We start from the raw sequence: 17097 nt of genomic DNA on the forward strand, positions 1-17097 counted from the left end.
AACCTGACCTAGGAATGGAGAGAGAAAGGGAAAAAATTGACCCAAAAATATGGGCTGCATCCCTCCTGCTGTGACTTCTCTGCTGCTGGGATGCCTTAATGGGTCACATGGTGGGATTCTTGGAGTTGTTTTGTGCCAGCCCAGGAGATGGACTTCCATAATCCTTGTGAGTCCCTTCCACCTCAGGATATTCCACGATTCTATGAATCTGTGAACTGTTATTTCTCCCTCCTCCCGCTGCACACTGTCTGTGGTGGCCTTTCCACGCTCACACCCACCCAGGACAGGCTGGCAGCACTGTCCCAGCAAACCTCTCCTGGCAAAACACCTGGAAATATTTTTGGATCGTCCTGAGTGCTGAGGGAAGGGAGATGGCATCCCTGGATGCTGCTGGCACTCTGTGCCCCTGCAGGGCTCCCTCTCCAGAGGAGAGCACAGTCTTGGGGCTGAAATAATCTGCTGCCCAGAGAAAACCCTCTGTGGGCATCCTTGCAGCAGGGAGAAGTCATCCCACGGATATCTTGGAGGAAATATCCTGGATCTCTTGAGAGCCAGCGATAACACAGGACTTGGGCACTGCAGCCTGGCTCCACTACCCTGCAGCACATCCCCATGCCAGGGATGCTGTCTCAGCTCAGGGGACGAGAGTGGAGCACATGGTAATTCCCATAACTTTTATGCTTAGAGGAAAGGAAGGGCAGCACAAGTTGCCTGCAGAGCTCCCTGGCAATGCTGCTACAGCCAGTGGCATGTCCAGCATCCCCTGTGCTCATGCTTTGAGCATGTTCCCACCAAAACTCCGGGGCCAGGGAGCTGAGGAATCCCAGCCCTGTAACCTGGGCTTGAGCCTGCACCTCCATATCCTGCAGCCACAGGGGGATTTCCTCTGGGTCCCACTGGACACGATTTTCAATCTCCTCAGCCTCCTCTTTTCCCTCGTGGGGTGGCACTGATATCCATGTTAGCTTAGTCTAAAGCAGGAATTGAGATTCTTGGCTCCAGGATGGTGTTAATGCCCAGCACGGCCCAGCAGAGCTATAAATATATAAATACTTCCCTTCTGCATTAGAGAGCAAATCCAAAATTGCATCCAAAGCCACCAGCAATGAGCCAGAGTGCGGCTCTCCAGCCAAAACGATCCCAGGGCTCTGGAAATTTAGGAAACGTCTGTTTCAGGCATCCCAAAATATCAGTGGGTTTTGTTTTTTTTTTTTCCCTGCATTAGATCTATCGGCACAGAGTGCAAAATATGTGCTGTTATAAAAATATTCCTGAAGCTTGGCCAGAGCAGAAAGGTGGGAGCTGGCTGTTTGAGGCTGGTGGCAGCAGGGGGATGGGGGTCTTGGTCTGTCCCCCTGTCACCCTCACTGAAGGGACCCCCCCAGCAGAGCCGGCAGCTCCGGCTGCTGCTCTCCTTTAGGTGCTGCTGGAAAACGGGAAATGGGATAAAGAGGGAGAGGAAGGTTTGGAGACCCTCCGAGCATCTCCTTCCACTCCGAGGGTCACCCGTGCTCCGGCTTGGCACCATGTCAGTGGCGAGGGGGATGCTTTTTTGGCTCCAAACGGGCGATTTTGGTTCGAGTTCAGGGTTTTGCGGGGCGCAGCTGCTGTGCCCAGGGCGCTGCAGGGGGAGCTCGTGCCGTGCGGCAGCTCCATCCCTCGCATCCCGCCGCGCTTCGGCCTCCTGCTCGCAGGAAATTGTTTCAGCTGAGCCCAAGTTTCGTACCTTGCAACCAAACGAGGAGAAATTGAGGGTGGTGACGTCTCGCTGCGGATGGTCCCGCTGCTGCCCGGGACAGACGGTCCGGGAGGTCAATAGCAGCTGGTGGCTGGGAAAGCCTGGAGAGGAGAAGGCTCCAGGGAGACCTTAGAGTCCTTTCCAGGGCCTAAAGGGGCTCCAGGAGAGATGGAGAGGGGCTTTGGAGAAAGGCTTGGAATGACAGGGCAAGGGGGAATGGCTTCCCACTGCCAGAGGGCAGGGTTAGATGAGATATTGGGAAGGAATTGTTCCCTGTGAGGGTGGGGAGGCCCTGGCACAGGGTGTGCAGAGAAGCTGTGGCTGCCCCTGGATCCCTGGCAGTGCCCAAGGCCAGGCTGGACAGGGCTTGGAGCAGCCTGGGACAGTGGGAGGTGTCCCTGCCCATGGTGAGGGTTGGAATGAGATAATCTTTAAGGTCTCTTCCAACCCAAACCATTCTGGGATGATTCTGTGATAAATCCAAAGCTTCAGCTGGCTGGAGCACTGCTAAATCCTGCAATGAGCCAGAATGAGCTGCGGGTTTTGGGCTCAAGATGCTCAGGCATCATCTGAACTGGTCTCTCTGGTTTCCTGGGTGCTTGTGCCCATTTCCAGAAGGAGCATTTGGCCCTTTGAGTGTTTGCTGACACTCGCAGAACACCCCAGACCTTGGGCTGCCCTTTACGGGAGGAGCTTTCCTTCCTCCTCGCTCCAGTAAAAACTTCCTGGGAGGTGGGCAGAGGGCGGAGGGGGCAGCAGAGGCCGCGGTGGCTCCGCAGCTCCCTTCGGGAGGCAGTCGGCATCTCAGGGTGCCGCTGGGCAGCCCCGGGATTTTTAACGAGGAGGGAGAATGTTCTCCTCGGCTTTCCTTCCCCTGCAGCCGCGGAAGGTTCGGCGCTGGGTGCGTGTGGGACAGGGGAAGGTGCCGGGGTGCTGCGGTTGGGTTGGAGCCAGCGGGACACCCACGTACCCCCAGCTCTTGGCACACAGCTGAGAGGTGTGAGCCTCCCACCCTCCCATTCCCAAGGAAAATTCAGCTCAGGGAAAACCCAGCTGGAGGAAAAGTCAGCTCAAGATTCTCCCTGGGATGTTTTAATTCCTCCTAGCCTTTACCTTGTCTGAGGTAACCTTATTTTCCTGCTCGTAATTCCAAGCTTTGCTCTGTGTTTTGGTTCCTCTCAGTCTTCACCTTGTCTGGTGCATCCTTATTTTCCTTCTCCTACTTCCAATCTTTGCTCTGGATCAGGACCAAAGCAGCAGCTCCTGGGAGAACCACAGACTCCTCCTGGCATCAGCACAGGTCTCTTGGATACGAACCCCATGCAAACTGGCTAAACAAGGAGGTTAAATAAATATGTGCAGACTTATTTATGTATCTTCCACTGCTTGCTCTGGGGAACAAGCAGAAAGAAATTAAGGAATTAGGAGTGACTTATCCACCAGGAACACTCTTTAGTCTTTTATCTGTATTCCTCATAGATGCTGTTTTCATATTAATATGAAGACTGTATGTACATAGGAACTTAAAGCACAGGAGATAGAAAGGGCATGGGATAAATTGGAGATAATTTAGCTTTTATATGTACACAAATATAGATACACACATCATTACCATTTGATTTATGCGGGTGTGTTTACACATACAGATCTTATATTTACATATTTATAGAAATGCTGGATGTATTGGGTCCTGTCGGAGACAGCTTTCAGATAAAAGAAACCCAGTGAGCTAAATGGGTGTAAAAAAGGAGCAAACAAATAGAAAATAATGATAAATCAATAGCCTCCCCTTTTTCTCCTGTTACTAAAAGTAAATTACATTGCTGAACAAATACACTTTTTACCCCACAGGCTACTGTAGAAGGTGGTCACGAACAGCCTTCCCTCTTCATCAGCTTGATGGGTTTTTATTCTCCAAACAACACCAAAAAAATCACAACTTTCCTTGGAAACCAAGCCACAGGTTTCACTTTGCCCCAAAATCCACTTTTCCACCTCATTCTCCCCCTTGGAGCTGTGGTTTGATGCCCTGGAGGCAGAGCCCAGTGCCTGCCTTGACATGGTGGAGCTGTGATGGGAGTTGGAGATGGGGTATGGTGGGACTGTGACTGGAATCAGAGCAGCTTTCACCAAGTTTTGCTTCCCAGTGGAACCAGACGGTTTTGCCCAGGAAAGTACAGCCAGATCAGACATCACACACTGCTCCTCCTCTCAGTGTGCTCATGGAAGAGGCTGGAGAGTTGGAAAGAGGAATTTTTAGCGCTGAAATGGAATTTCACACCTTTTCTGAGATGATATTTCAGTTCTTGCTTTTTTTTTTTTTTTTTCCTTTTTCCTGCTAATGGTTCTTGGTGTTTCTAGACTGAATTGAACAGAAGCTTTGAACCCTGGATGTTCTCCTGAAGGGCAGGGTCTGGCCTGGACCCTCACCCCCAGGATCTGGCAAAATAAATGTGAAATCACTTAGTCTGTGCAGGTGAAAATCTCCCAAGTGTTGTTCAGACACTGGATTTTTGGAGTGGCTTCTTTTCTCCAGACAAGACAATGTGAGATGGTGTTTGGAGACAAAAATGTCATGAGAAGAGCAAAACCCAGCCCTTGTTGGGCTGCTTGTGCCCTCTCTGCAGCAGATGGTGCCTCTCGGCTCCCTTTGAATTGCTCTCAGTGCATTACTTGGTTTTCAATTTCATTCCCTTTCCTAGGAGCAAGCTCAGCTTTATGTTTCCCTTTTAAGCTGATTGAAATAAAGTATTTGAACAAATGTCATGGGCACTTAGAAATCTCTCCTCTGTTTACTCTCCTTTGCTTTCATTCTGTCCACCCTCTGCAGCACTGGCTCTTAAAGCCTTGAGTGCTGTCTATCGAAATTAATGTATCTTGCAGGCAGGATACCAGACAAATTCATTAATTTTTCTGTATATTGGAAATATGCCTTTATGAAGCCTCTGTTCATGTTTTCCTGATGCTTGAATAGCTGAGCTTTATGAGCCATCAGCAAAGAGATGGTGGCTCCTTGAGATCCATTAGGTCCATACCTCCAGGAGCGTGGTCTTCATCCAACAAACACTTAGAGTCAGTATGGAAAACAGGCCCCAAAAAGGAAGTTTTGTGTTCTTCCCAGCTCCCTTTAAGCATCCATCATTGCCTGTATAACTCCTGGAGATCCAAGGGGACAAATCCAGGGGCAATTTCCACTTCAGAGTGGTGTTTCTGCTGTTCCAGCTCCCCTGGAGGCTGCACGGTCTCCGGACATCCCCACCCCTGGAGCTGGAGCTGATGCACTTTCCTTCAAGCCATGCTGTCACCATAACCACCCAGATCTTCCTCCCTTCCTCCCTTCCTCCCTCCCTCCCTTCCTTCCTTCCTCCCTCCCTCCCTTCTCAAGGGTCTCTTTTCCTCTTTCTTGTGAGCTCCCTTCAGGAACTGGAAGGTCACAATTAGGTTACTCCAAAACCTTTTCTTTTCCAGGCTGAACAACCCCAGTTGTCTCAGCCCTTCTTCGTAGCAATCCCTCTCATCAGCTTCAAGGTCTCCTCTGGACTTGCTCCAACAGTTCCATGTCCTTCTCATGTTGGGGACCCCAGAGCTGGAGGCAGCCCTGCAGCTGGGGTCTCACCAGAGTGAATCCCATCCCTTGGGGGTGATTAGGGTTAGGATTATCACTTCCTCTGGGTGTGATATCCTCAAGCCTGTCCATAGCTGGGAGCTCTGTTCCTGGACTCTGCAAACCCCTCTGGTTTCCCCAGGGAGTCGCCCACTCTGTATTTCCAGGGCTCTGAGCACAGATGTGTTTATTTAACTGATTCTCATAGGTTCCTTCCAGTGATGCAGAGAGAGCGAGAGAGCTGTGTACATTAAATGAAGGCAGTGTAAAAAAATCAATTTAGCTCCCATCTGAGCAGCACGGGGAAGGGAATAAATTGGAAATTATTTTTAAAACAACAATTTGCATTGTTCCCATTGCCAGCTGGACCTGTTCCTTCTGCTGCGTGAACTGCAGCCCTGGATGGAAGCACTGGAGGCTCAAGCAGCATCAGAGAACACAAAGACCAGCAAAAATAGTTGAAAAGTGCTCCCAGGAATGCTGGTTTCAGGCAGGAGCGAGGAGCACTGGCTGTCCAAGCTCTTGGCTTGCAGGGGTGGATGTGGCTGCACATTAAACCCTTACCTTTGCCTTTGGAGTCCTTGGGATGTGCCCATGGAGGGGAGATTGGTGTTCATCTGATGCTGCTTTCCAGTCCCTGGTCTGTTTGCTGCTTTAATATGAACTTTCTTGGTTTCAAAAGCTCTTGAACGTGCTTTTTTTCCCTCTCTGTGCTGCTGAAAAGTTCAATGAAAACACCACTCTTTCATTTGAAAGAAATGGTTCATTTTAACAAAAGGTTTTGAATCCTTTTCTTTGCAATTTCTTGCAAAATGTCACGTGTGTTTATTTGTAAAGGAAACAGGTTAGTGGCCAAAATAGATGCAGAGATCAGACTTGAAGGACCTGCATGTGGCACCTGGCCAGATTTGTGCTCTTGGACTACCAGGGGTGGCAAGGAAGCCACTGTCCTTGTCACCATGGGATCCCATGGAGGAGCTGCTCACCAGGGACAGGTGAAGAGGAAGGAGTGGGTGAAGGGTTCTTCTCACGGAAATTTGGGACTGAATAAGAGAACCTGGGGGTTGTCCAGGACTTGTGGGGTGTTTAGACAAAGGGCCAAAGGAGGTGGAAAGGTCAAGATGGGAAAAGGGGGACAACAGCAGCTGGTATTGAGGAAGGTGATCCTGTCCTGTTGAGCAGGACAGAAGTCCAACAGGACAATGGGACAGGGAGGGCAGATTTTAGCTGGAGGTGTGTACCCTGCAGCCCATCCTGCCTACTGCAGCCCCACTGCATCCTACAGTCACGGAGTCACCCAGGTGGGAAAAGCCCTCCAAGATCACCCAGTCCAACCATTAACCCAGCAGGACCGTGTTCACCACTAACCCATGTCCCCAAGGGCCGCATCCACGCATCTTCTGAGCACCTCCAGGGATGGGGACTCCACCACTGTCCTGGGCAGCTCTTCCAGTGCCTGATCCCCCCTTCAATGAAGAAATCCTCCCAACATCCAAGCTAAACCTCCCCTGGCCCAGCCTGAGGCCGTTCCCTCTCCTCCTGTCCCTGTTCCCTGGCAGCAGAGCCCGACCCCCCCGGCTGCCCCCTCCTGTCAGGGACTTGTGCAGAGCCACAAGGTCCCCCCTGAGCCTCCTTTGCTCCAGGCTGAGCCCCTTTCCAGCTCCCTCAGCCTCTCCTGGGGCTCCAGCCCCTTCCCAGCTCCATTCCCATCTCTGGACGCTCCAGCCCCTCGATTTCCTTCTTGTATCCAGATCAGCCCCACTGCATTGGGCACATCCCTGGGCCCAGTTTCTCACTGCTCAATGACCCTCCAGGCCCTGGAACCAGCAGTTTGAGGCATAGCTTGGTACCCTGGAGTTGATGAATGTTCAGAAATCCTCATTTTTGACACCCTTTGTGCAAATGACCAGAAAAGCCTGTATTTGCAGTCACACATCTTGTGTTCTGGCTGCTTGGTTTTGCTTTCTGAGCATGCAGCGTTTCCATTTTCAGCCTTCCCTTTAAAAGCAAAGGCTTCTTTTTTGCCTCACGTAAGTGAGTGGCCACTGGCCAGAGTGGAGGGACTTTGCAGCTGCATAAAAAATGAAAGTGCCTGTAAGGCAGAGGGACCAGCAGCCCGTGCTCAGCAATGGGTTCAGCCTTTGCAGCTGCAGTGGGACAGGTCCAGCTCAGCCCTTTCCCCTTGCAGGGCTCAGCTCTGCAGCCTCTGGGAACCTTTTTGCCCCAGGTGCTGATTTTGGGATACCAGCTGCTCCTGGGGCTGCTGACTGGCTTCCCCAGCTGTGACAGAATCCTGTCCCTGTGCCAGGGAGGCTGCAGTGGGATGGGGGTGGCAGGAGGATTTCCCTGAAGTGATGCCAGAATATGGGCTTCCCTCCAGACCTGGGATGCCTTTAGGACAGGAGATGCTTTGGTGCCAGAACGTTTCAACCCCAAGCTGAGGGTTAACTCTCTGGTGGTTGGGAGGGGGGAAGGGTTAAGCTTTCAAAACCAGAACATTTTATTTTTGCAAGCAAAAATTCACACTCTCCACCCAAACCAACATTGAAGGCCAGGGTGTATTTGAGCCTGTCATCTCTGCTTTGCTCTCCGTTGTTAAAAACCCCCTCTGCTCCCCGCCTGAAAAAATGTCAGAGGGAAATTGAAAAATAACATTTTCCCCTTTTCCCGCTGCCACACCTGCTGTCCTTCGACAGCAACTGGCATTGCTCCAGCATCTTGGCAATCTCCGAGCCAGTGGGTGCTGCTGGAGCTGGGTACAAGTGGTTGGGTGGGATCCTGGGTGCTCCTGGGTGATGCACCTCCCCAGGGACCCTACCTCTGTGAGTTCTTCCTCTGTAAGTGGAGGGGATAAGGAAAAGGAAGGGAAGAGTGTGGTACAGGTGTTGCAAAGATTGAAAGACTCAGATAAGAACCGCAAGTGCCCCAAAAGCACTGGAATCTCATCACTGTGATACCGAGAACAGCGGCACAAAGTGTGGCTGGGCGCAGTGGCAGTTGCAGAGGCTTCACCTACTCAGCAGCTTAAAAGCATGGAAAGAAGTTAAAAGCCGAGTCACCCGCACTTTTTATCACCTCGTTATCAGCTGTGCTACAGGTGCTGCCACCTCCCCGCTGCCTGCAGGGACAGCAGCTCCAGGTTTGCTTGCTTTTGTCACATGGCCGAAAAATCAGGGACATACCTGAAAGTGCCCGCGGATAGGGGTGGGGAGAGGCATGGCCAACCCGAGCACCTAAATCTTGTTGGGTTCGGCTCATCCACCGGGCATCTCCTGTCACCTCACAGCCGGAATAACAGCACAGAAGCACGGAACGGTTTGGGTTGGAAGGGGCCTTAAAGCTCAGCACATCCCACCCCCTACCATGGGCAGGGACACCTTCCACTGTCCCAGGCTGCTCCAAGCCCCGTCCAACCTGGCCTTGGGCACTGCCAGGGATCCAGGGGCAGCCACAGCTTCTCTGGGCAAACAGCATCCAGGCTGGAAACCCTCTGAGCCATTTTGCTGGTGCCTGTGGCCCATGTGTTCTCCAACAGAGTTCTCTTTGCTGTGGGTACCAGCACCAGGCACAGCCAAAGCTCTTCCCCACATCCTGGGACTGAGCTCAGCCAGGCAGGATCAAGGAAGGACTTTGCCAGCCCAGGGACACAAAATCACCCTGACACCAGAGAAAGCGAAGGTGTCTTGGCAATTACTTCAGCACTGAGCCTGCAAGTCTGCTGGTTTTGTTCGTGCTCCTCTGAAAGCCTTTGACACGTTCGAGCCGCATGTTTCTTTTATGAATATGCAAATCAAAGCATTGAAATTACAGATAATGATATGTAGTCAAAACTTTTCAGAAGTTAATGCATATTCCTTATTTTGCAGATTTCTATCACATTTGTATTTGCAAAATAGATGAGATAACACCGCTGGAGAGAACAGCTTTCCTGTCACCGAAGCAGCCATACACCTTTCAGATCCCACTCTGGATTGCTGCCAGCTCCTTTCCCAGTGGCAGGGGCCCTCAGCAGCATCCTCGGGTGCTGAGGCAGAGCTGAGCAGCCCCCTGGTTTCAAGGGCTGTGTGTTGGCCCCAGGCACTGCAGGTATCCCATGGCTGGTGCCGTGATCCTGCTGTCGGACTGGGACAGAACCCCGTGCAGAAAACCATACTGGGTTCAGCTTTCCCAGGCAGGGGGGCACCAGCGTTGCCTGCATGGTGTGCCTGGCACTTCTGAGATCAGCCACAGTGGCCTGTGAAGCCCAGAAGGGTTTCCTTGGAAAAGAAAATTACTCATTTGCTCCTTTGTTGCTGTCTTGCTACAAGCCCAACTTTAGACACACGGCAGTAACATAATGCCAATGCCATAAAATGCTCTTAAAGTGAGGGTATCTTTCCACAAAGCAATTCAGTACTTTTCCAAAGTGAAGTTTTCAAAATAACTCTGGCCTGGTGTGGTTTCTTGTTGAAGGGAAATGTTGTACACAAAATCTACAAGCCCAAATATTTGGCTTTATTCTTGTTGTGGTTTAACCCCAGCTGGAAACTCAGCAGCACACAGCTGCTCGCTTATTCCCCCACGCCCATGGGATGGGGAGGGGAACCAGAAAAATAAAACACCCAGGGGTTGAGATAAAAAGAGTTTAATAATTGTAATAAAGTAAAATAATAATATAACAACAAAACCAGCAATTAAAAGGGAAATAACAGAAACAGAGAGAGGAGTAAACCCCAGGAAAGACAAGTGGTGCCCAGTACAGTCACTCGCCACCCACTGACCCATGCCCAGCCCCTTCCCCAGCAGTGACAGCCCCTCCTGGCCAGTCCCTCCCCAGTTTCTATACTGGGTATGATGGTCTGTGGTATGGAATATTCCTCTGGCCACTTGGAATCAGTTGTCCTGGCCATGCTCCCTCACGATTTCTCCTGCTAGCTGGCAGAGCATGAGACGCTGCAAAGTCCTTGATTTAGGGTAAACACTCCTTAGCAACAACTAAAACATCAGTGTGTTATCAGCATTATTCTCATACTGAACCCAAAACACAGCACCCACCAGCTACCGAGGAGAAAATTCCCTCCATCCCAGCTGAAAGCAGGACAATTCTGCTTCAGGAGGAATGTCAGAACTCCACCATGTATGGGAAATACAGGGTTTGACCGGAATGCTCCTGGTTCAGACCCGTTTGCTGCTGCTCCTGTGATGTTCTTTGCTACCAGCTGAGATGCAGTGCTCATTTCTGTTTGCTCCTCACTTCCTTCCACTCCTTCCAGAGTGCCCAGTGCGGGACAGACACAGTTCCCTGGGCCCTGTGTGGGCTGCACGAGCCAGGTCCATCCCTTTGGTCATCAAAAATTCCATGGCAAGTCCATGGGGGCTGACCTGCAGGACCTGGGCTCCTGTCAGCCTCTTGCTCAAGCTCTCTGCACACTGCTGGGCCTCCTACAGCCCTTGGGTTGTGGGCTGGGGTCTGCCTGCACCTCATCCTGCTCCCAGCTGTTTAATTAGAGTCACAGAGTCATCCTCAGTTCCATCCTGCCTGCTGCATTCCCAGCCCATCCCCATCCCCAGCGACCAGGGTTGCCATGAGGACACCCATCACCCGTGGCTGAGGGTACTCAGGAGAGCATCTCTGCCCCTCCCAGTTCAGCTCTGGTGGGAACCTGACCCTTTTCTGCTCTGTTGTGCCCCGAATTAATGTCACCACCTTTAATAGCGTGTGTGGGTGAGCAGCTCTCAGCACGCGATGCCGGCGGGGCCGTGGCTGTGGAGCCTCCCTCCCTTCCCCCTCCTCCTTCTCTCTCTTCTTGCAAACACCTACATCCTTCCTGTATTGTCTCAAACCACAAGATCGTGAACTGAGCAGCAAAGCTGGGAGTGCAAAGGTCTGCGGGGGGAGGTGGACCCTGCGCCTCGGGCACCCCACCTCTCCCTGCAAATATCACCGGAAACCTCTGTCCTGCCGCTTGCATAACCGGGGCTGGGCTGCTCCCACCCTCAGGGCAGCGCTGGCCTGAGCCCCTGATCGTGTCCAGCCTTTTTTGGTCATCGTGTCCCTCGCTGTGGGACCTGTGGTGTGGGGCTTCTCTGCTTCTGGGGGCTCCTCGCTGGGTTCTCACCAGCAGCTTTTTTAGCAAAGAGCTTTTCTTCAAGTTTCTGAAAGTCTTGTCTCTCCTCCAGCTGTTGTTGGGCCACCTCTGTTCCAGCTCTGGAATGGTTTGGGTTGAAAGGAACATTAAAGCTCATCTCTTTCCTCCCCCAGCCATGGACAGGGACACCTTCCACCAGACCAGGTTGCTCCAAGCCCTGTCCAGCCTGGCCTGGGACACTGCCAGGGATGGGACTTTTGCAGTTTTCACACGTGTCCTTCTGCCAAAGCATTTTCTCTCTGCGTTCCTCTGGTCCCTCTCCACCCTCTGTGGAAGGAAGAGCATTCACAGGAGCCTCACAAACTCCTCAGGGTTTTCACAGAGATGAGGCCAACAAAGAAGATCTAAATGCATCTCCCAGGCTTTGTCCTGTGACTCCTGCAGCCGTGTTTTGCACAGATGTGGCTCAGCACAGCTGCTTGTGCTCTGCTCTCCCAGCCCCAAAACACAAGTTACTGAGTCCTGGACAGCCACCAGACAGGGATGGTCACTCTTGTGCTGGACAGGACTTGGAGCAACCTGAGACAGTGGAAGGTGTCCTTGCCCATGGCAGGGGCTGGAAGAGGATGAGTTTTAAGGTCCTTTCCAACCCAAACCCTTCTGTGATTCTGTGATTTGGTTCTATAAACACACAACAAACCCTGCTATGGTCACACCAGGTGCTCTGAGGTCCCTCCACATTCACTGCTGGGGCTGTGAAATAAACCTCTGCCCCACCATGAGCAAGGAAGAGACGTGGGGATAAAACATCTGGTGGATAAAACATGTGGGCTGTGTACCCCAAAGCTCCTGTGACAGCCCTGCCCCACATGTCCCCCAGCCCTGCCCTGCTGAGCCTGCTGTGCATTCAGTGTCATGCTGGCAGTAGATGATACTCACTGATGCTTCAAACCCCAGAGCAGATTTTGTGCTTAAAACATCATAATTAGGAGGAATGGTGGAAAGCTGCAGGAACAGAAGGCTCCCGTGGCTCTCCAGGAACTGCCAGCTGAGCTCTGTATCACCCAGCTTCGAGGAAAACCTTCACTCACGTTGGTTTCTCACAGCCAAACTCTTCCCTTGCACCTGGCAAGGTCAAGCCAGTTCCCAGACAAGCAGCACTTAATGGGATTTGGTTCTTGGAGGTTATCTCAGGGCAAATACTTAGGTCCTGATAAGACAAGGCGGGGCTCCCAAGGAGCTTGGAGTGCCACTGGAGTTCTCTGCAGCTGTGTGGGGTCAGGGCCATGGGCTGTGTCTCCGGGAGCAGTGCTGGGTGATGCTGTTGTGGGAGAGCCTGGCTGTGGGCCTGGCTGTATCCTGCACTCCACTCCCCGTGCACCCCACCAGCAGTGCTGAGCATGGATGTGGGAATGCCTCCACTCCTCTTAGCCTGGGTTATGGAGCTGCTGTCCAGGAATGTGTTGAAGCCCTTTTTAATCCTCATGTGGCACCACCACCACACCAGCCCCCTCCTGGGGACACAGAATTGAGGGGAGCTGTCAGCCCTGCTGCCAGGTTGCCAAGACAAACTCCTGCTGTTGCCCAAACTAAGTGGTTTTCCTCAAGTGTTGTGCAGAAATGCACAGGGGAGCTGCAGAGCTCAGCTGTGGGTGCTCCATCAGCATCAAGGCCAAACAGCATCTGATGCCAGGCCCTGCCCTGTGTGCTGATGCTGAGCTGTGCTCAGTTGCAGGACCCAGAACTGCCATGAAACCAAGTCCAGACACCCTCAAACACCAGTGTGCTTTGGTGGGTTGAGTGTGGGTTGACTCACTCCATGAGCAGGTGAATAAACCTGCCTGGTGGTTTAAAAAAGGCAGTTAAAAACCATCTTATCATGCTACAACATAACTCTGGCTTGATCTAAGCCCTCCAAAAGCACTAAGGATCAGCTGTTCCTTCTGGGGCACTTTGATAAAACCCTCACTTTTTTTTATTGATGGTCCTACAAAGACAGGCTGAGAGAGCTGGAGTTGCTCAGCATGGAGTAGAGAAGGCTCTGGGGACACCTTCTTGCAGCCTTGAAGAGGGCTTATGGAAAAGAGGGAGAGCAGCTTTACACCGGCAGACAGTGACGGGAGAAGAGTTTTAAACTAAAGGAGGGGAGATTTAGGTTAGGAGTTAGGAGGAAATTCTTTACTCAGAGGGTATTCACTGGCACAGGATGGCTGCCCCTGGATCCCTGGAAGTGTCCAAGGCCAGGCTGGACAGGGCTTGGAGCAGCCTGGCATAGTGGAACCTGAGCTGAGCTTTAAGGTCCCTTCCAACCCAAACCATTCCATGACTGCTTTAAATCCTTCTGGAACACATCTTTCTGCTCTGACATCCTGCAGAGTCTGGCTATTTCCACCTCCAGAAGGAAATACTGCACAGTTCACTCTAAAGCAGCAAAGTGTCCCCAAGGAGAACATCCAAGCATGGAAGAAATGACCCATTTTGTGCTCCTTCCACCCTCAAAGAGCTGGACTGATTCTATGCATGGCTGCCCTACCTGGAGCATCCTGCAGAGCCCAGATCTCCAGGGTGCTGATGTCTGTGCAAATCCAGATCAACAGATCCTCCAAAGGGTTTTGGTCACTCCCCTGGGAGACTCAATATTCCCCCGCCTTCCTGCCAGGGATTTGTGTGTTGGAGTTGAAAAGAAGGATGCAGTGGAGGTGCATTATTATCTTTTCATGGGAAATTCCTAGATGAAAGAAAAAAAAATTTAAGTTTATGTCTCATTTTGTATTCCTTTCATTTCGGGTTCTGAGAAAGAAGAAATTATTCATGTCTCCGGTTCCTGCCTTTGCTCTCTCTCGTTGCTCTCTTCCTCTGTGCCAAAAACGAGAATACAAAGGGATGGATGGCAAGTGTTTATAGGGAAGGGGAGACGTACTCTCTCCAGGTTTTTGAGTCTTTTCAACTCTATAGCTCTAAATAATGCCTGAAACTGTGTAAAAATGGCAACTTGAAAGGGAAAAAGTGAAGTGTTGAGACATTTCAGTGCAGAGGAAAGAAAAGAAATCAATTCTTGGGCATTTCTTGCTTTAATGCATTCAGTGTTATGAAGGGGTCAAAGAAAAACCAACATAAAAACATGAAACTTTTGATTGAAAGTTTGAATTACTGAGGAGAGGGGAGAAAGAAATCAAATTTTTCTAATCTGTAAAATGGGAACCATGCATTTGTTTTGCACCATGGCTTTAGATTGCTTTTCAATTATTCAAAATAAGATATTTAGCTGGTTTTTTCCTCTTGATATTTGGAGCCCAAAACCTGGTGTAGACTTTGGGAATGTTTCCAGTGGAATTACTGAATACTGAGAAAGACCCTGAGTGCCCTTGGTGTTTCAGCAGAAACACCCTCAAAAATTTAGGGTTTTATTTTTGTGGCTGGCTTGTATTTCCCTCTGATTTCCAGGGAAGGGGACAGTCCCTGTAGGCACTGCTGCAGCTCCAGCAGGGAAGCCGGGACTTGCCCACCTGGGTGACAGCAGCCAGGGGGACAATCCATGGGCTGAAACTCATTTTGCCCATTGTCAGGGCAATTAGTGTGACTTGCTTAATTAATCCATCCTCGCTTCGCAGGCTGGCTCTCCCCAGAGATGGCAGCCAAGCCGTGGCCCTTCACAGGGCTCAGGGAGAGAGGTGATACAAGGAGCTCCCAGGAGATAAGAGCTGAGGGTGGAAAAGGCCTTCAGATCCACTCTGTCCCACCTTTTTCCTTGGATAATTTTAGAAGCTGGAAGAGCCTCCCCAAGGGTCATTTCCAGAGTGTTGGTAGGAAAACTGGGGGAGTGCCTGTGGCCTTTTTCCCTCTGTATCCCACATTCACTGAGGTGAGCGGGAGCCAGGATGAGCTTCCTAAAGGGTAGGACTACTCAAAAGACCAGCCACAATTAAAGCACTCAAATAAAGCTCTAATTATAAAAACTCCCCTGCATAACTACAGAAATATTTTGTGTAAATTGCTTGAGAAAAAATTTGGTATAAACTGTGCTCCAAGCCAATAAAGCTCCTTGCAGTGTAGTGCTTCTGGAGATGGTATCTCCTGTTCTGACAGTCTGTGCACTCCAGAAAGAGAAAAAAAAAAGGTTCAATATGTTCTGAAATGCCTTTACCCTGTTTCTCTGCTAACTTCCCCCAAGCCGGTCTGTCTCCTGGAGAAATCCCAAATCCCTGGGACTTCTTCCAGGCCTCCATTTGATTGTGGGATTTACAAGCTCCTGTTCAGGAAACAGAAATGATTGCGTGCTCCATGTGCCCAAGGGGATGGAGAGAGGCAGTCTGACTTTTGTCATGCAGCTCCCAGATTCCTGCTGCATGGAGCCCAAAGGGATGTTGGATGAAGCTGGCTGCCGTCCAGGTGGGTCTGAAAGCCCAGGTGGCTCTCTCCAGCCAGTCTTCCTTGCTCCCTTTTGCTCCCATCAGATGTAGGGTGCATCCAATGGTCCTGCTGTTCCCCATGGGGCTGAAGAGCAGAATTAAGTCAGGGGTGGAGGGAGTCACATCCCCCAGATGTGCCTACAGTGAGCTGTGACCAGCCTGTGGGTGATCAGGAGGGAATCCAGAGGGGAATTGCTGGTTTTGCCTGGGAGTTTCTCAGAGACCAATAGGATTTTCAGCTCGTTTATTGCTAATAGGTGGCATTTTTAACTTCTCCCTTTGTCAGGAGCCACAGGAAAGGCTGAGGAGCTGAAGGGACCTGGTTTTGGAACAGCTGCTGGGCTGAAGGGTGTCCCAATGGCACTGTGGACAGGGATGCTCAGCCATGGGACAGAGAGGTAAGAGGAGGATGACGTCACATCAAACTCCAGAAGACCTTCTAGGACAGATGGATCCACATTTTCCATCTGCCTTCCACGAGCAGCAGCTCCGTGGGAGATGGACGGCCCTGGGCACAAGACACTGACCTTTGGTCTGTATCCCATCTGAAGTAAGTGTTATTTTATAGTCACAGCTACTTCCCGTGACCAGAAATTCATCTGGGAAGCAATGAAATGTGCATTAATTACATATTGAAGAGCAGTAAATGTGTTACTCTCTCCCACAGACTCGCAGTGCAAGAAGCTTCATTCATCATAAAATTTTAATGGGATCACAGGCTGAGGAATTGCATTTTGCCTCCGTGGCTGAGCAGTGACTTCAGGCAGCTGCAGGTGCCCCACCTGGCTGACCTTAAAAGCCATGAGGAAGGGTAGCACTGCAGCATCTCCCAGTCCTTTCTGCCATCTCTAGGTAAGGCTTCTGGTGTGTTCCTGGATTTTGCTGCCTTGGAGCCACGACAGGAGCATAAACACAGGGAGAAGAGCAAAGCAGGGAGCAATGGAGGTGCAGAGAGGGACAGGCTGAGCACTGCTGGAGGCACTCAGTGGCACAAACATCTGAAATGAGCTCACCAGTATCAACTGCAAAAAAACCACCTACTAAGTCCTGCTTTGTTTGACCTCTGTCCCCACGATAATAATGGCAGAGCAGCAGAAAGCTCTCTAATGTGCTTGCAGTGTAATAGAGTAACCCCACTAGGAATAAAATCACCAGCAATTCCTGTGCCAGGTATTATGCTGATTTATCAAATTGCAGTTGAAAGTCAAGAAGAGTTGAGGAGACAGTGATAAAACATCAGATCTCAACTCTGACTCTAAATTACCCTTCTGGCCAGCA

This window comes from Coloeus monedula (assembly GCF_965178545.1).
Source record: "Coloeus monedula genome assembly, chromosome: 17".
Taxonomy (NCBI): domain Eukaryota; kingdom Metazoa; phylum Chordata; class Aves; order Passeriformes; family Corvidae; genus Coloeus; species Coloeus monedula.